The 21,263-nt window shown below is 43.3% G+C and overlaps 1 pseudogene; it reads left to right on the top strand.

Annotated features, from left to right (window-relative positions):
• The first annotated feature begins 2,604 nt into the window (after positions 1 to 2,604).
• LOC126100479 (5S ribosomal RNA) lies at positions 2,605 to 2,722 on the top strand (annotated as a pseudogene).
• Positions 2,723 to 21,263: the final 18,541 nt, after the last annotated feature.

The following is a 21,263-nucleotide window of genomic DNA, read 5'->3' as shown; positions in this document are numbered from 1 at the left end:
GTTGGTGCGGTTTCTTCGTATTTGATGTTCGAAGTGGCACTGTACGAAGCGTCGATTAACGCTGGATATCATGTCGGGGTCATCATAAATGTTATGGTTCTGAAATGTTCACTTTATTGGCAACATTTAATAACATAACGCATAGGAACACACAACAGTCCCAGAAAACATCGAAAGACAATGCCAAGGAATTATTGTACAAAGCAAAAAAATAAACATGCGTCAGTGCTCATACTGTGCAGCATAAACATTTGATGTCTTAATCACGTTTTACATGGGTTACGCAATCACTTCAAACTCGAAGATAGCCAGGAACTCAAAATTCATTCATTTACTATACTTACGTTCCATGAGCTACAGCTGTTAGTAACGTTGCAATTTGTAGTGTGCTTTTATTGAGTTGATATACGTTTGCAGCGATTGTTCACTTAAGTCTACCACTGAACATTTTATTGAAATCAAAGTGGATAAATAACTACAAAGAAGAACGAGTTAGTTGTTTTTAGAAATTTATATGATATCTGGGACCAGGAAAAACTGTAACCCCACGCAGTGCCTTAAACTCGTCATGATTTGCTGTCAGGTAGGATTTGAGTCAGTTACAACAGCTCGCGTTAAGACTTTGGCTTGCGTCCGCATCTGCTTCGGGCTTTATAATTCTCATGCGGCCGGGATTTGGAGGGTATTAGTTTGGGCCACCAACGTAAGATCATGTTATTACATATATCTCCCTATCGCTACAAGCTTCATAACTCCTAGATGATATAATTCGCTTAACATGCGACCGCTGGTCAACAAGAAATTTAAAAAAAAGTGGTTATCGTAATTACTATCAATATACATGTCCAGAAAGGTTAACAGTGAAGTCCAACGACTACAATATGGACAACGTAATTTGGCAATCCACGCAAGGGATACCGGAAGCACCTGTAAAGCGATCCCAAAATTTCCCGCACGAAATGCTAAGTTATATAGTGCGTATCTTATATGCCCAGGATGGAAGGGGACAAGTTTCAGGAGCCGATTCCCGGCAGAAAAAGGAACAAAGAAGTTCAATTGAACACAGCCGCATTTCGTGGTTTCTACAAAGGAGAAGGCTCGAAGTTCTGTCCAACACACTCATTGTAATATGCATCTCAGTGGCAGTAAAAGTTATGTACAAACAACGCCCTTAATCAAGCAAACGTCGTTAGCGAGCAAGGACCTTTTAGCATACTTCGTGCCCTTGTTTCATATAACCTTTCGTGAAACTCTCGCAAGGTGATGACAGGCTACCGTATTGTAGTGCATTCTATAGAAATATTTACAGCCTTGACGTGGCCTCACGACTTCTAAGGCCAAAAACAAAAAAGTGTCTTCTAAAAAATGTTAACATTAATCAGTGACGCACCGACGTGTATAGAGAGATACAGAGAATGGGATTCAAGATTAAAGTTTCAGCCACCATTGGTTGTCATTTGTTGTACGCAGTGGAACGTGAGACTCAGGTGGAGGTTGGTACATCTCACTCAGGCCCCTACTTGAGGCTTATAGAGCTTTGCGACACGTAGCTAAGGTCTCGGAAAGTGACATACAGCCGGGAGAACCATGTGCTGACCACATGTCCCTCCATATCCACATGACGATGACGCCTGTGGGCTGAGGATGACACGGCGCGGCGGCATTCATGGCCTGTTCGGGAGGAGTGTAGTTTTTACAAGTAGCTAACCGATATTTCAAGGTACAACCTTAAGCTCTCTCTCTCTCTCTGTCTCTCTCTCTCTTTCCTTACCTCAGAGTAGTATAGTAGTACTTGCACCCTATGTTCCCAATTATTTGTTGGGTGTATTCCAGTCTCTGTCTTCACCTGAAGTTTTTACCCACTGCAGTTTCCTGTAATATGATGGATGTCCTAACACATGACATATCAACCTGTCTCTTCTTCTTGTTACCATCTTCCATGCGTTCCTTTCTTCACCGATTCTGCGAAGAACTTCCTCACTGCTTATCAGTGGACCAAATTGCTAACATTCTTCTGTAGCACTACATATCGCACTCTTCAGTTTCGGTTTTCCCACAGTCCATGACTCATTACCGTGCGAGGCTGTGATCCAAACGTACAGTCTCAGAAAGTTCTTCCACGAATTAAGGTCTGTGTTTGATACCAGTAGCTATCTTTGCCAGAAATGCTTTCTTTCTCTGTGCTAAATTGGTTTTTATCTCCTCTTTTCTTCGTCCGTGATGGAGCTGCTATGATAAACATCCTATGTCATCAAAGACCTGAAAAAGTTGGCTATGACGGATGATGAGATTCTGCACAGAATTGACGAAGAAAGGAGCATATGGAAGACACAGCCAAGACGAAGGACAAACTGACAGTATATTTGTTAAGATTATGTCATCAGAGAACAACTAGAGGGACCTGCAGATTGGAAAAAAACTGTAATGGAAGACATAAATTTGACTATATCCTGCATATAACTGGGGACGTAAGGTGCAAGTGCTAGTGTGAATGGAGGAGCTGACACAAGAGAGGAATTCGTGTCGGACCGGATATAACAAGTCAGGAGACTGAAGACCCAGAAAAGAACCTATTACTGAAAAATATATTGCCATATAGCTTTGGCCAACGGCCTTGCCATAGTGGTAACACCGGTTCCCGTCAAATCACCGATGTTAAGCGCTGTCGGGCTAGGTTAGCACTCGGATGGGTGACCATCCAGTATGCCGAGCGCTGCTGGCAAGCGGGGTGCACTCAGCTCTTGTGAGCCAACCTGAGGAGCTACTTGATTGAGAAGTAGCGGCTCCGGTCTCGGAAACTGACATACGGCCGGGAGAGCGGTGTGCTGACCACATGCCCCTCCATATCCGCATCCAGTGACGCCTTTGGGCCGAGGAATACACGGCGGCCGGTCGGTACCGTTGGGGCTTAATGGCCTGTTTAGGATGAGTTTAGTTTTAGATATAGCTTTAGGGCCAACTTCGCCTCAGACTTTATCAGCGTGCTTGCAGAAATGGACGATGTGTCTGCAATAATGCAATTGCACTAGCACTTCACATTGTACGTTATATGGTATTAGCCTCTTCTATTGTACAAAAGATATTCGAATTGGCCATAATTCTCATCACTATCTCTCTCAAATATGCCAGACTATAGCCGAACAGTGCACAGGATTCATGCACATTCTGTTTGAGGATAAGCTGATCAGCAAATGATTCAGCTCGCACAAAACAATCAGATACCGCTGCAAGTGGTAATAAACTGGAGTTAAGCCTGGCTATTGAGGTCGCCAGGCACAAGGACCTCCTCGTCCTATCCATCTTCTAGCGAATATACTGCTGAAGTATAGACCAACAACGATGTGGAAATAGGCTGATGCTCCATTATGCATCAGCATCGTGCTGCTTAAGGCGCGTTCTCGAGAAAAAGAGGCTGAATACTCTGCAGGAGATCCAAGAGAGTGTGCTGAAAAGTAATGACTCTGAATTTTTTGTGGGAAACTTCTTAAAGCTTTTCAAATAAAACAAACTTTACCGACCTTCTGCATCTTTATTCTTCATGTCTCCATATTTATTTCTCACATAGTCATCGCGAACAAATTTTTCACAACGAGGGATCAGTTTGTTGACACCGTCACTTGTAATTAGTCGCAGGCGTCATGAGTTTTCCTGAGAAAAACCTTGCAGGCTAACATCAGTGTTGTCAATAATTAGAAGAACAAGTGTTTCTACAAGGTTGTTTTTTTTTTAGGCTAACATCACTGTTGTCAATAATTAGAAGAACAAGGGTTTCTACAAGGTTTTTTTTTCTTTTTTTGCTGATGCCTTCTTGGACTTGCAGTTACATGCTCAGTCCAATTTAGATTTTCATCTATTATTTCTCCTAGCATCTTTGGTGAGTGAAAGAAGTTGATATTTGTACTACTTATTGTTAAACGTGATAGAGATTCCCGACATTGCGGGCTAATAAGCCTACAATGACCAACAAGTATCACCTGGATTTTGGACAGGTTGAGTTTAAACACGATGTTCTACGCGTATTTTGATACTGAACGCAGGCTGGTCGGTACTGAGGTTCTCGGTAGCTGTCTTCAGGTTTATTGGTTTTGCGCTTAGATACAACTAGAGGTCTTCAGCGCACATGTGGTACATTGAGTAGGACAAGACTGATGATACACTGTTTACATGCAATGAAAAGAATATAGGATCTAATACCGAACCCTGGGTGACTCCTGATACTACCTGCCGCCATTGTGAATTTATAGAGACGAACATGCCACACTGTTGGCGAGTATTCAGGCATAAGCGAAACCGTTGCGCTGTACCTGGCGAGAACTTTCGGCTGCTACGTTTGTCAAATGAAACGTCGGCGGCTTTGCTGAAGAGCATGAATCACATGATAGGGGCCTCTTATGCATCTATTACAAGCGCCAGCTCATCTGTTACCTTTATTAAGTCAGATGTTGTGCTGCAAAGCTTACTGTAACCTCATTCGTAATAGTCTAGCAGGTAGTTTCTAGTTAGGTAGCTTGTTAGTTGGTCGCGGACTGTAATATGGGTTCAAATAGCTCTGAGAACTATGGGACTTAACATCTGAGGTCATCAGTCCCCTAGAACTTAGAACTACTTAAACCTAACTAACGTAAGGACACCACACGCATCCATGTCAGAGGCAGGATTCCGACCTCCGACCGTAGCAGTCGAGCGGTTCCGCACTGAAGCGCCTAGAACCGCTCGTCCACCACGACCGGCGGACAGTATTATTGTGAGGCCTTGGACAGTGAGAGAGTTAGCTCCCGTTTCCAGAACAGAGGGAAAACAGATGTGGTCAAGAAATGGTTGAAGGTATGTATGATAGTGGGCAGCAGTGGGTCAATAATAAGCTTCATCATTTGGAATGCACTGCCACTGTGTCCTCTAGATACTGATCTGGTACGCATGATGCCTTCACTGACGATATTGCAAGTTGTTGTTGTTGTTGTGGTTTTCAGTCCTGAGACTGGTTTGATGCAGCTCTCCATGCTACTCTATCCTGTGCAAGCTTCTTCATCTCCCAGTACCTACTGCAGCCTACATCCTTCTGAATCTGCTCAGTGTATTCATCTCTTGGTCTCCCTCTTCGATTTTTACCCTCCACGCTGCCCTCCAGTGCTAAATTTGTGATCCCTTGATGCCTCAGAACGTGTCCTACCAACCGGTCCCTTCTTTTTGTCAAGTTGTGCCACGAACTCTTTTCTCCCCAATCCTATTCAATACCTCCTCATTAGTTATGTGATCCACCCCTCTAATCTTCAGCATTCTTCTGTAGCACCAAATTACGACAGGTGTTCTCTTCTTCTCTAAACTATTTATCGTCCATTTTTCACTTCCATACATGGCTATACTCCATACGAATACTTTCAGAAACGACTTCCTGACACTTAAATCTATACTCGATGTTAACAAATTTCTCTTCTTCAGAAACGCTTTCCTTGCCATTGCCAGTCTACATTTTACATCCTCTCTACTTCGACCATCATCAGTTATTTTGCTCCCCAAAATAGCAAAACTCCTTTACTACTTTAAGTGTCTCATTTCCTAATCTAATTCCCTCAGCATCACCCGACTTAATTCGACTACATTCCATTATCCTCGTTTTGTTTTTGTTGATGTTCATCTTATATCCTCCTTTCGTGACACTGTCCATTCCGTTCAACTGCTCTTCCAAATCCGTTGCAGTCTCTGAAAGAATTACAATGTCATCGGCGAACCTCAAACTTTTTATTTCTTCTCCATGGATTGTAATACATACTCAGAACTTTGCTTTTGTTTCCTTTACTGCTTGCTCAATATACTGATTGAATAGCATCGGGGATAGGCTACAACCCTGTCTGACTCCCTTCCCAACCACTGCTTCCCTTTCATGTTCCTCGACTCTTATAACTGCCATCTGGTTTCTGTACAAATTGTAAATAGCCTTTCGCTTTCTGTATTTTACCCCTGCCACCTTCAGAATTTGAAAGAGAGTATTCCCGTCAACATCGTCAAAAGCTTTCTCTAAGTCCACAAATACCAGAAACGTATGTTTGCCTTTCCTTAATCTTTCTTCTAAGATAAGTCGTAGGGTCAGTATTGCCTCACGTGTTCCAACATTTATACGGAATTCACACTGATCTTCCCCGAGGTCGGCTTCTACCAGTTTTTCCATTCGTCTGTAAAGAATTCGTGTTAGTATTTTGCAGCTGTGACTTATTAAACTGATAGTTCGGTAATTTTCACTTCTGTCAACACCTGCTTTCTTTGGGATTGGAATTACTATATTCTTCTTGAAGTCTGAGGGAATTTCGCCTGTCTCATACATCTTGCTCACCAGATGGTAGAGTTTTGTCAGGACTGGCTCTCCCAAAGCTATCAGTAGTTCTAATGGAATATTGTCTCCCGGGGTCTTGTTTCGACTTAGGCCTTTCAGTGCTCTGTCGAACTCTTCACGCAGTATCGTATCTCCCATTTCATCTTCATCTACATCCTCTTCCATTTCCATGATATTGTCCTCAAGTACATTGCCCCTATATAGACCCTCTATATACTCCTTCCACCTTTCTGCTTTCCCTTCTTTGCTTAGAGCTGGGTTTCCATCTGAGCTCTTGATATTCATGCGAGTGGTTCTCTTTTCTCCAAAAGTCTCTTTAATTTTCCTGTAGGCAGTATCTATCTTACTCCTCATGAGATAAGCCTCTACATCCTTACATTTGTCCTCTAACCGTCCCTGCTTAGCCATCTTGCACTTCTTGTCGATTTCATTTTTGAGATGTTTGTGTTCCTTTTTGCCTGATTCATTTACTACATTTTTATATTTTCTCCTTTCATCAATTAAATTCAGTATCTCTTCCGTTACCCATAGATTTCTACTAGCCCTCGTCTTTTTACCCACTTGACCCTCTGCTGCCTTCACTATTTCATCCCTCAAAGCTACCCATTCTTCTTCTACTGTATTTCTTTCCCCCATTCCTGTCAATTATTCCGTTATGCTCTCCCTGAAACTCTGTACAACCTCTGGTTCTTTCAGTTGATCCAAGTCCCATCCTCTTAAATTCCCACCTTTTTGTAGTTTCTTCAGTTTTAATCTACAGTTCATAACCAATAGATTGTGGTCAGAGTCCACATCTGCCCCCGGAAATGTCTTACAATTTAAAACCTGGTTCGTAAATCTCTGTCTTACCAGTATATAATCTATCTGATACCTTTTATTATCTCCAGGGTTCTTCCATGTATACAACCGTCTTTCATGATTTTAAACCAAGTGTTAGCTATGATTAAGTTATGCTCTGTGCAGAATTCTACCAGGTGGCTTCCTCTTTCATTTCTTAGCCTCAATCCATATTCACCTACTACGTTTCCTTCTCTTCCTTTTCCTGCTGTCGAATTCCAGTCACCCATGACTATTAAATTTTCGTCTCCCTTCACTACCTGAATAATTTCTTTTATCTCATCATACATCTCATCAATTTCTTCTCTGCAAACGTAATGAAGTAGAGAAGCTTCTGTATATGATATCAGTTAACAGTAATTGATTAAGGTTCGTTATCATCTTCTTCTTCGCATGTTATTCCTCCAAACCTGTTCCAGTCTATCAAATCACCTCTTCTTTGGTCTACTCAAATGTCTATCTCTGTTGGGCGTTTCTCAACATCTTGTTTTGGTATCCGCTCATTGCTCATTCAAAAGAATCTGTGTCTAATATGTTTACCTGTATTACCCGGATTTTTCTAGAATTGACATGTTCACTTATCTTTTGGCCACTATAGATTTGACTAGTAGGCTATAGCTCTTTTACAAAGAACCTAACCGTGTCAGATAGGATAGGTTAAATACAGTTGGCAGTGGAATGTTTATCGCTGTCAGAAGTAGTTTACCTTGCACTGAAATTGGGGTAAATAGTTCTTGTAAATTAGTATGGTTAGAGGTTATACAGGGCAACAGGAGTAAGTTAATAATTGATTCCTTTTACCGACCTCCCATCTCCCCCTCCCATCTCTCAGCTCAGATTTCGAAGAAACCCTGAGTGTCATTTCCAATAGCTACCCCACCAACTATAGCTGGTGCTTGCTTCAATCTACCATCGATATATCGGTAAAATTGCGTGTTCAAAGTCGGTGGTAGGCATAAAACGTCGTTCGAAATCGTACTGAGAGCCTTCTCAGGCAATTATTTTGAACAAATGCGAGGATGAGTCAAATGAAAACCTTACATATTTTTTAAAATATTATTTATTGTGCAGAAGTGGTACAAAGCTGTATCAATTTTCTCCACCAAGCTCAATGCAAGTCCTCCAGCGACTACAAAGTGTATAAATTCCTTTAGAAAAAAATTCTTCTGGTAGTCGGCGCAACCACTCATGCACCGCATAGCGTACCTCTTCATCAGAACGGAACTTCTTTCCTCCCATTGCGTCTTTGAGTGGTCCAAACGTATGGAAATCACTTGGGGCAAGGTCTGGTGAGTATGGTGGATAAGGAAGACTCTCAAAATGCAGGTCTGTGATTGTTGCAACTGTAGTACGGGCAGTGTGGTGCCTTGCACTGTCATGTATGATGCAGTAGTGACAGTGGTCCCTCTAGGCGTGTAATGCTCCAAAATGACGCCTTTTTCGTCCCAAAAGAGTGTCAGAATAACCTTCCCTGCTGATAGATCTGTTCGAAACTTCTTTGGTTTTGGTGATGAGGTACGGCGCCATTCCTTGCTCGCTCTTTTCGTTTCCGGTTGGTGGAAGTGAATCCAGGTTTCGTCCCCAGTAACTATTCTTGCAAGGAAGCCATCACCTTCTCGTGCAAAGCGCCGAAGAAGTTCTTCACAAGCATCAACACATCGTTCTCTCATTTAAGGAGTCAGCTGCCATGGCACCCATCGTGCAGACACTTTGTGAAACTGGAGCGCATCATGCACAATGTGGTGTTCTGACACATGACTAATCTGTAAACATGCTGCAGTGTCATTCAGTGTCACTCGGCGGTTTTCCTTCACTATGGCTTCAACTGCTACAATGTTCTGGGGAGTCACAACTCGTTGTTCCAGACCTGGAAGAGGAGCATCTTCCACTGAAGTCACACCATTTGCGAACTTCCTACTCCATTTGTAGACTAGCTGCTGTGACAAATATGCATCACCGAACTGAACCTTCATTCGTCGATGAATTTCAGTAGGATTCACACCTTCACTACGCAAAAACCGATGTTTGTAGCACGTTTACCAACTTACAAGATAACGGGGCGAAATTTCGATTTGTTATTACAAATTTAATGTTTCCATTTGACTCACCCTCGTAGTTCAGGATCCCACTCGTATTGTAAATGGTTGCGGAAACATACTTCACTTCTTATCAACAAATAATCCTTACCAAATAAAGAGCATCATGACAGATACAGTAATTAGTGACCACAAGGTTATTGTAACTAGATCAAGTATTGTAACATCCACACTTACCAAAAATAAACGCAAAATACATCTATTTAATACAAAACTGATAAAAATTCTCTTGAAACCTCTTTAAGAGAGAGAGTCCTTCCCTTCTATTGTGACTATGTAAGTGCAGATCAGATGTGGTTTGAATTCAAAGAAATATTATCGATGGCAGTTGAGAGATATACACCAAATAAATTAATACAAGCCAGAACACTGTTGCAGAAAAAACGAAAACAACATGTCAAATTTAAAACAACGAGAAATCCCCAAGGTTGATGAAGTTTTACAGAAACATGAAATTTAGCGCGAGCTTCAATACGAGCTGCTTTTAACAGTTTCTGCAACGAAACTCTGTCTCGAAACCTGGTAGAAAATCCAAAGAGATTCTGGTCGTCGTTAAAGTACACCTGTGACAAAAGCATCAGTACCTTAACTGCACGTTAACAATATTGCTTTTACTGATAATAGTTTCACTAAAGCAGAATTACTAAACACGGTTTTCCGAAATTCCTTCACAAAAGAAGTAAATATTTCAGAATTAGTACCAATAACATCTTGCAACACGAGCAACTCAGAACTCATATTCCCGTTTTAGGGAAACAGCTTAAAGCACTTAAGAAAGACAGAGCCTCCGGCCCAGATTGTATACCAGTCAGGTTCCTTTCCGAATATGCTGATTCAATATGTCCACACTTAGCACACATATACAGTCACTCGCTCGTAGAATGACCTGTACCCAAAGACTGGTAAGTTACCCGTGTCACAGCTAAATCAAAGAAAGGATATAGTAGTCCGCTGAATTACAGATCCATATCGCTAACGTCAATTTACAGTAAGATTTTTGAACAATTACTGTGCTCTAACATTATGAATCACCTCGAAGAAAATGATTCATTGCCAAACAAACACAATTTAAGAAAATATCATTCTTGTGAAACACAACTAGCTCTTTACTCTCACGAGATAACGAGTGCTACCGACAGAGGACGTGAACCAGAGTCTATACTTTTAGATTTAAAGAAGGCTTTTGACACAGTTCTCACAAGCGACTTCTAGTTAAATTAGGTACCAATGGAGTATCGTATCAGTTACATGGCTGGATCCGTGATTTCATGTCAGAAGGGTTACACTTCGTAATAAATGACGGAAAGTCATCGAGTAAAACAGAAGCAATATCTGGCGTTCCCCAGGGAAATGTTATAGGCACTCTGTTGTTTCTGATCTAAATGTACGATTTGGGTGACAATCTGAGCAGTCCTCTTAGACTCTTTGCATATTGTAATTTACCTCCTTGTAAAGACATCAAATGATCAAAATTAACTGAAAAATCGGTTAGGCAAGATTTCCGTTTCATGTAAAAACTGGCAGGTAGCTGTAAATGATGGAAAACGTAAAGTCATCCATATATATATATATAGAAAAAGGAATTCGCTAAATTTCAGTCACACAGATACACTCCTGGAAATGGAAAAAAGAACACATTGACACCGGTGTGTCAGACCCACCATACTTGCTCCGGACACTGCGAGAGGGCTGTACAAGCAATGATCACACGCACAGCACAGCGGACACACCAGGAACCGCGGTGTTGGCCGTCGAATGGCGCTAGCTGCGCAGCATTTGTGCACCGCCGCCGTCAGTGTCAGCCAGTTTGCCGTGGCATACGGAGCTCCATCGCAGTCTTTAACACTGGTAGCATGCCGCGACAGCGTGGACGTGAACCGTATGTGCAGTTGACGGACTTTGAGCGAGGGCGTATAGTGGGCATGCGGGAGGCCGGGTGGACGTACCGCCGAATTGCTCAACACGTGGGGCGTGAGGTCTCCACAGTACATCGATGTTGTCGCCAGTGGTCGGCGGAAGGTGCACGTGCCCGTCGACCTGGGACCGGACCGCAGCGACGCACGGATGCACGTCAAGACCGTAGGATCCTACGCAGTGCCGTAGGGGACCGCACCGCCACTTCCCAGCAAATTAGGGACACTGTTGCTCCTGGGGTATCGGCGAGGACCATTCGCAACCGTCTCCATGAAGCTGGGCTACGGTCCCGCACACCGTTAGGCCGTCTTCCGCTCATGCCCCAACATCGTGCAGCCCGCCTCCAGTGGTGTCGCGACAGGCGTGAATGGAGGGACGAATGGAGACGTGTCGTCTTCAGCGATGAGAGTCGCTTCTGCCTTGGTGCCAATGATGGTCGTATGCGTGTTTGGCACCGTGCAGGTGAGCGCCACAATCAGGACTGCATACGGCCGAGGCACACAGGGCCAACACCCGGCATCATGGTGTGGGGAGCGATCTCCTACACTGGCCGTACACCACTGGTGATCGTCGAGGGGACACTGAATAGTGCACGGTACATCCAAACCGTCATCGAACCCATCGTTCTACCATTCCTAGACCGGCAAGGGAACTTGATGTTCCAACAGGACAATGCACGTCCGCATGTATCCCGTGCCACCCAACGTACTCTAGAAGGTGTAAGTCAACTACCCTGGCCAGCAAGATCTCCGGATCTGTCCCCCATTGAGCATGTTTGGGACTGGATGAAGCGTCGTCTCACGCGGTCTGCACGTCCAGCACGAACGCTGGTCCAACTGAGGCGCCAGGTGGAAATGGCATGGCAAGCCGTTCCACAGGACTACACCCAGCATCTCTACGATCGTCTCCATGGGAGAATAGCAGCCTGCATTGCTGCGAAAGGTGGATATACACTGTACTAGTGCCGACATTGTGCATGCTCTGTTACCTGTGTCTATGTGCCTGTGGTTCTGTCAGTGTGATCATGTGATGTATCTGACCCCAGGAATGTGTCAATAAAGTTTCCCCTTCTTGGGACGATGAATTCACGGTGTTCTTATTTCAATTTCCAGGAGTGTATATCAGCTGTAGACTCAATTAAATACTTAGGGATTACAACTTCGAATAACAGTTTCGAATAACCTAAATTGGAACATTTACACTGATAAATTTGTGGGGAAAGCTAACGGAAGACTGCGATTTATTATCAGAACACTTAGAAGATGTAACAGGTCTACGAAAGAGGCTGCTTACACTAAGCTTACCCGTCCTCTTCCGCCGCATTGGCGTACGATGTGAGATCCACATCAGATAGGAATGACTAAATACATGGAAAAAGTTCAAAGAAGAGCAGTTCCTTTCGTATTATCGCGAAATAAGGAAGTTAGTGCCATGGATACGATACGTGAATTGGGGTGGCCATAATTAAAATAGACGTTTTTCGCTGCGGCAGGACCTTCTAATGAAGTTTCAATCACCAAATTTCTCGTCAGAGTGTGAAAATACTTTCTTGGCGACACCTTACGTAAGGAGAAATGATTATGACAACAAACTAAGAGAAGACAAAGCTCGCACGGGAAAATTTTAGTGTTCGTATTTCTCGCACGGTGTTCGAGAGTGGAACGGTAGAAAAGTAGATGGTTCTATGAACCATCTGCCAGGCACTTAACTGTGAATTGCAGAGTAATCATGTAGATGTAGTAACAGTCGTAGCAGTAGTAGCCACTGTTACTAGAATCAGCGGTAGATGCAGCGTCAGATTTACTGTCAGCTGCAGTTATTTAGTTGTGTGAGAACTGCTTTTACAGAAATATTTATCCCAAACCATGGCTATATAAGTTGTATTCTAATGAACAATCATGATATTCGTTGAGCTCAAGCAAACACCTGTTTTCCCAAGACTACGACACGTGCGGCACAAAAGTTAACTCCATTTTCGTTAGAGATCGTAAAACGGAATTAGTATTTACATTTGTGAAGTGATCTACGTGCTGATTAAAGAATAAATACCTTTACTGTTATATCCTGTTCTTATTTTGTCATCATGAGTTGGATGATTTGCCTGAAGAAAAGACACACCACTGAAGAGACAGGTGAAATCATAAAACCTGTGTCTTGAGAACTCAAACAGCACACCTGCTATTGAAAATAAGTCTATGTGACTGGCGGTGTTGAGAGTTATGTAAATGTGGTGACTTGTGAAACTTAAAGATTTTCTTAATTGTTGGAGAAAAGAACAGAACAAATACTTCGCTTCTGAAAATTGAGGGCTTGAAGTGAAGAACAAGGTTCCAGTACGTCTTGTCTGCTGTAGAATCAAATGCACTTGGTATGGTAACACAAAGCACTCAAGAATTGAATTTTCAATGGAATGAGTGGAATGTAAAGTTAACAGCAATGGTGACAACAGAGAGAGAGAGAGAAAACATTCTAGGCTGAAGAAATAAGTTCGTATACATAACACATCGGCTTGTGAGTCAGTAACTAGAGGTAAAAAGAATAATCTTTAAAAACATTGTATATAACATGAATGCTTAACATTTAGAAACTATGGTTGGAACATAATGGTGGTTCACCTGCCCCTACGTCTGGGTCTTATGCAACCCACAACAAATTCAGATGCCATGTTCAAGATTTTCATCACCTAAAACTTGCACCACAACTATTCTGGAAATGGAATGCTATTGACTTGCGGTTTTCACAGAATGGACTGGTAGTCAGGGGCTCGTATTGTTAGTGACCGAGCGGTTCTCGGCGCTACAGTCCGGAACCGCGCGCCCGCTACGGTCGCAGGTTCGAATCCTGCCTCGGGCATGGATGTGTGTGATGTCCGTAGGTTAGCTAGGTTTAAGTAGTTCTAAGCTCTAGGGGACTGATGACCTCAGAAGTTAAGTCCCATAGTGTTCAGAGCCATTTGAACCATTTTTTTTTTTTTTTTGTTAGCCATTCAACAGATCGTAATATTACTCAGAAAGCGTACTTTTTGTGCGAACGTACACTTTTTTTTAATGGAACAGTACCTATTGACATTACTAAATGGTTCAAATGGCTCTGAGCACTATGGAACTTAACATCTATGGTCATCAGTCCCCTAGAACTTAGAACTACTTAAACCTAACTAACCTAAGGACAGCACACAACACCCAGCCATCACGAGGTAGAGAAAATCCCTGACCCCGCCGGGAATCGAACCCGGGAACCCGTGCGTGGGACATTACTAAACTAATAGTAAGGTATATCAGAACGTTAGTCGTGTTTGTTGCATGATTCTAGTGTGAATCATTAAGATTTATTGTATTTTGTAAAGTTTCCACACCGACACTTACACAATAGCTATGTTAGCACACAAAAAAAAACACAATTGCGTACCTAGCTTATGTGGATTCTAACCAGTAACGAGACAAGTGACCATCAGAGGTTGTGTTCAAAATGACCATCGGCAGCTGCAAGACGCACTTCGAGTCTGGTATGGAACGACTGCTGCACACATGCTAGCGTTTCAGCAGAGACTTCTGAGTACGCTGTAGTATTACGTCGTTGCGTATCACCGCGTGTAGTTGGTATGCCCATGTAGACAGTGACTTTCACCTTTCTCTCAGAAAAGAGCCTACAGACGTCAAATCCGGGGAACAGTCTGCCTCAGGTACAGTGCTCTGCGTTCAATCCAAGTATATGGAAACCGTGAAATTTGCTGTAGTACTTTGTGCGCTATAGGCTGGACGGCCATCGTGTTGGTACAACAGGTTCCTCCTACTCTACAGAGGAAGGTCTAGTATCCGTGGAAGATGGTGTTTTAGGAGGCTGCAATACACATGCGCGTTCTGTGTTCCGTCTATGAAAGACAGGCTTTTCTGAGCTGATGATTCACTGTTCCACAGCACACGTTTACACTCCATAGGCGCTGACGTTGCTCCTAACGAAGCCAACGGGAATTGTCAACAGACCAGTAGCGCATGTTTCGGCGGTTTACCTGGCCATGATTGGTACTTGTACAGAAGTTAACACGATTCTCTTAATCGTTTCCATGGAGCTCTTAATGGAGACAGATGTGATGGGGACAGAACATATCTCGATGGAGAATGTGTAAGACACTTGCCTGACTCATGCCACTTCCGCATGCATTGCGTGAGAGCTAATATGCGGATCAACTGCATGAACACTAATAACATTAATTTCCCCTTCTTCTGTCGTCGTTTCCTTTCTTTGCGTCGTCTAACAGTTACACTACCACTTTCAAATAACTGTTTTAAGAGGCTCTTAAATAACAGTGAAACTGGTTGCCGTCTATAACGATATCTTGCCGCATATACCGTACTTCCTTCATTCTCCATACACCATAAATATGACGACGTTTTCAACATTGATAAATGCCATCGCCCACACACGACCTTTGACTGTCACACACTAAATGACTAGCAAATAGCAACGCACTTAAGGAACACAAAAGCACACTATCAGCTAACATAAAAACGTCGTACCTAGCTGCTACGCAGGTTGAATGGTGCAAACAAGTGTCGGTGGTGGAACTTTTCAAAATACGATATCTCGTAATGACTAGCACTAGAATCCTGTAACAAGCACCACCGACGTTCTAATTTAACCTACTTTAATTTGTTTATGTCAGCAGGCATTGTTCCACTTAAACTGTACTGTATTGTGGTGCAGGTTTCAGGTGATTTAGGACTCTTTGGTCAGCGGTTGAGTTACTATGCAGAGACTGTATTTGGTATTTTCACATCGCTGAGAACAATTGTCTGGTGCACACGTGTTCGTGTTGTACCTCCGCCTTGTAATAATCTGAGTTAGAATAGCCAAGATCAGCATTCTACTGTTCACTGTACGCATTTACTCCAGGAAATTCCTCAGTTGTGACCCCGTAACGAACAGCCGCAGTTACTTCAATTTATCGGTGTATTTCGCATAATTCTCCTTGTACGAGAATTGAGGCATCTCACGATTGACACTTGTACGAACAACAGGTATGAAAACGTGACTCACATGGTGCTTCGTATGACGTTTTCCACCGTACGGATCAACCAACATTATTGTGAAACATGAAAATGGTGTTCTTCCATGTCACGCTGTTGACTGCAACAATGATCTGCCGTTGTATGAACGATGCGCGACGAGTTTTGATCTCCATGTTGAATTCGGCGTTGATTTTATTGAAAAATCCAACAATAAGACAATGTTTCACAGACTATTTTTGGCCTACATAACTTTGTGTCGTCAGATCTTTTTTTGGTCCAACTGTATCAGACACTTTCCAGTTGCACGTACTCGAAACCCCATGTGGGGTCCAGCCGGCTGGGCCACGTGAGAAGATTTCAAGGACTTGAATAAATAAACCAATAATATTCAAAGTTATTACTAAGAGAACAATATTTTAGGCCATTACCACAAGTATCACGCGTGATCACTCGAATTTCATCCACTGCCTCCCTCAGACCAGCACCTCAAAAACTTTTTTGCAGGGCGTATGTAGCCTACTGCAAAGTTTTCAACCCAAGCTACCGACATTCCGACTGGAACAGCAGGCAATATAGTACGCAACTCCATTCTAGAGCAACGATATCTCCAGTGACACTTTCAAATCCATCGCCTTATTGAAAAACATAGGAGAGCGCGCCCATATTATCAGGGGACGACATAGCGTCATCACTGGTTAACGGGCAAATTCGACGTTGCCAAGTAGGCGTTGCTCCACTAGCTCTCAAAACTACAGGAAGAACAGTTGCGACAGGTAATTTACTGGGACACATTAGATAACAGGGCGCCATCTCTGCTATGGGCACATATCCGTACATCTATCTCGTCTCACTCTGCCAGAAGTTATGCCTTGAACGTTATGGCTCATTGAATTCCGCCGTGGATCCGGATGGCAGTGAGTGTGTGCGTGAATTCCTGAGAGACAAAACTGCTGAGGTCATCAAATGCCTCTGAGCACTATGGGACTTAACATCTGTGGTCATCAGTCCCCTAGAACTTAGAACTACTTAAACCTAACTAACCTAAGGACATCACACGCATCCATGCCCGAGGCAGGATTCGAACCTGCGACCGTAGCGGTCGCGCGGTTCCAGACTGTAGCGCCTAGAACCGCTCGGCCACTCTACCCGGCGTGATGGACAAGTAGCTGATGTTTTTATGGAAACGGAAGATACTGTACGCATCGAGTGGCCTACTTGCTCTCCCGATTTTAACTCCTTAGATCATGTCTGGGACGCGGTACATTACTTTCAGGGCAATCCTCGTGTTTTGCTACCACCAGCTTAACTTAAAAAATTAAGAGGTCATCGCTCTCTAGATTTACACACTACTTAAACTAACTGAAACTTACGCTATGGTCAACACACACTCCCATGCCCGAGGGAGAACTCGACCCTCCGACGGGAGGGGCTGCGCAATTTGTGACATGGCTCCTCTAACCGCCCGGCCACTGCGCGCGGCGATGGCAGTGATCGTGCATGAAAATGAAACAGTGCAACAGAGACGTTTTGCGGTACTGCAACAAAACCAATACTTGAATGCATCGGACAACACTGGATGCCACCAGTTCATTCCTGAAGAGCCGGCCGAAGTGGCCGAGCGGTTCTGGGCGCTACAGTCTGGAACTGCGTGACCGCTACGGTCGCAGGTTCGAATCCTGCTTCGGGCATGGATGTGTGTGATGTCCTTAGGTTAGTTAGGTTTAAGCAGTTCTAAGTTCTAGGGGACTTATGACCTCAGCAGTTGAGTCCCATAGTGCTCAGAGCCATTTGAACCATTTGAACCATTCCTGAAGCACAATTCCGGCAACAGCCATGGGTTGCCACTACGCTCCGAACGGTTCAGGACTCCCACAGCAGTGACGTCACCAGCGTGACACACTGTCGGCAGTCGCTAGCAGCCAACGCTATCTGAGTGACTCCAGCCACTCATGAGAGTGTTGCCACTTCTCCAGCACAAGGTCGCTGACCTTCCTCCACCCACGCCTAGGCCTTGTGACAACATTCTGCCAATGCGATACTGGCTATATTGGTTCCATAGTTACTAAGGAGACAAAGCGCTCCACGCCATGCAACCAGCGCAGCCACGTGGGTCAGATCAGTTTTGCCCAGACATTCAGTGACAGCCGTAGACTCGGTGTTCTGGATCTCTTAACTATTCAGTACGGTTTGATTCGCACTAGATTGGAAGCAACAATCACAGCGTCGGCAACAGAGTCACGCTTACACCTGAAACAGATTACAATGCACGACCCACCGGCAACTGATCTCAGTACGCTGAATTTTTCTCCGATTGCAGTTGCGTCCTTCGTGTACTGTACGCATAACCGCCCAGGACTAGCGTGTGGCATTTGGTAGAAATCTGATGTTTCACCGGATTCTTGATATTGACACTACAGTCGTGAAATGGTCGTACAGGAAACTCATCGCTACCTCAGAGATGCTGTGTCCCATCGCTCGTGCGCCAACTATTGCACCACGTTCAAACTCACTTAAATCTTGATAACCTGTGATTGTAGCAGCAGTAACCGATCTGAGAACTGCACCCGACACCTGTTGTCTTATATAGGCGTAGCCGACCTCAGCGCCGTGTTCTGCCTGTTTAAGTACCTCTGTATTTGAATACGCATGCCTATACCAGTTTCTTTGGCGCTTCAGTGTATTTTTGACAGTTTTCATGGACTGTCACAGCTGAAGTACAAACGATGACTGAAGACTTTTTCGTTTGCGCGAATGTGAAACGAAACTGTAGGTTGTGGACACAAGCTTGCACAGCTCGCCAATGTTGCAAGGTGGGACGACATTCACAGCAGCAAACCGATCGATACGAAACACCTTAAGACCGTTTCCCACAAGTTATAGATCTTGTTCACCCCTTTAAACGCGAACATTCTTGTTTAGGCTTTACCATGACTGTTACTGACATTAAATGAAACAACAAGTTTACTGTTAGCAGTCACTGTTTATTTATCTCCACGGCGTGTTTCAATGGTTTGAACCTCCACCGTCAGGTGGATTTACCTTTGTTATTATTACATGTGTCGTGTTACAATTTTTTGGAGGAACTTGTGGCACTGTCCAGTGGGAGAAACAAAACACTATTTCAGAACACGGTTTTGGGTTTCTTTTAACAAAAAACGTATAGTTAACGGCAAAAATAAAATAAGTAAAATAGAGTACCTCCAGTGGTCACAGGTTCCTTTCACTTTCGTAACACGTTACATGTATACTGTCATATTTTATAAACAAGTATGGCGTAGGGAAACTTTTAGGTACAAGGATCGTATAGCAGAAGAGACACATTATCACAAAATACAACGTTATTACAGAATAAATTTTAAATTACATTACAGAATAAATTTTAAAGAATTTTAGGAGACCTTTGTTTTGAGGTGTTGAATACATGTAACACATATTTCAGGTCGTATATAAATCCGATTTTGTCAATATATAGCTTAAACTTTACACTCGTTTATACAATAAAGTGACACGTCGCGGCCTTTAAGTACAATAATTATGTTGGCTACAGTGGTAAAATTGTACGAAAATAACAATTTTGGTTGGGATGCACAGACAGATATGAAAGTCGGGGCCAGAGGAGAAGAACGAGAGTGTGAGAGGGAGAGAGACGGTGGAAGGAGTGTTTGGATAAGAGCAAATTTTGAAAGCAGTGGCTCTTAGGATTGTATCTGTTACATGTAATAATTGTTTAATGCTTTCAATATACGTATGTACAGGTTCTTTTACTTTTATTATTCTGATGATGGAAGCTTGACTTCCGAAACGGTGTTTTACACTATAAACAAGTGGTTGTGCCGATATATTTTTTAACATGTACAGACAGTTTGTGTCAGTAGTTGAAAAACATATAGCTTGAAGCTAATAGGGGTACAAGCTGTTGGTATGATACCTGCATATAAAAGCAAACTGGAATCCTCAAGACAATGCTAGATGTTCACGGCGGCAGATCCAAATAGCTACGTAAGTGCAGGTGTCTACAAAAACGATACGAAATAGGCTGCATAACCAGGGATTACGTGCCAAAAGACATTTCAGTGATCCTGCTCTAAATCAGGATCAGAGAGGGGATCTTGTCGCATAAGTACGAAGCCACTATTTGTGGGCTAGGCAGCAGTGGGACACAAAGTTCTTTTCTGATGGGACCAGTAATTGTATCGAAGCCCGCCACCCTTGTCAAGGTGGTGCTGTCATGTTTTGGAGTGACCTCATGTATGGCTGCAGGGCACCTCATGTGCCTCTACATTGGTAGATGACTAGTGTGAAGGTCCGGGACAGCATCCTCGCACACAGTGTGCCTCCATTTGGTGAACATACCCGAGAGAGGTTCACACTAATGGACGACAACGCACACCGCTATAGCTACAGTCTGGTGAACACCTTCCAATTGGAACACAGAATCATTCGGACAGAATGGCCACCAATACTCGACATCTCATCTGCACTGAAAATGCAAGGGCCATTGTGAAAGGAACACTTTGCAATCGTCCTATCCCACCACGGACCTTACAGAGCATCATAGAGGCTGCTGTGGAGCAATGGGACAATACTCGACAGTGTTATCTAGACAATTGGGCAACGAATATGGCTAAAGCACATTTAAAAGGGTCTCCAGTTGCTAAGAGGGCTAACTGGTACCTAAACTATGTATTATGCAATATGGCGGGGCGAAGTAACTATAGTGTCTGCCGTGGAATCGTTTGTAAGGGTTTGCTTTTGTTTCTTTGTCTGTGCTTATCGAGGGGAAATGTGTTTACCTTTTTCATTCTTTTCTCTTATTACTGTACCTGACCGAACTAAATCAGTTTTGTTTCTTAATATGTGCAGTATTGACAATAAAGCAATACGCATCATTTATTTTGCCCACTGTATTTTTTGAATATATTTCGAGTACATCACATTCAGATCATTTCAATCTTGCAAGGCTGCTTTATTTTTGTAACAGCGTCTTTGGGCTTCGTAGAACACACAGCGGTCAATGATTACAGTTATTTATACCGTAGCTGCATTCAGTACAGCTGACGATGAAAAGAAGAGGGCGAC

This window comes from Schistocerca cancellata, chromosome 1 (assembly GCF_023864275.1).
Source record: "Schistocerca cancellata isolate TAMUIC-IGC-003103 chromosome 1, iqSchCanc2.1, whole genome shotgun sequence".
NCBI classification, from domain to species: domain Eukaryota; kingdom Metazoa; phylum Arthropoda; class Insecta; order Orthoptera; family Acrididae; genus Schistocerca; species Schistocerca cancellata.
Note: the sequence above shows the minus strand (reverse complement) of the source record. Positions and strands in the feature narration are given on the sequence as shown.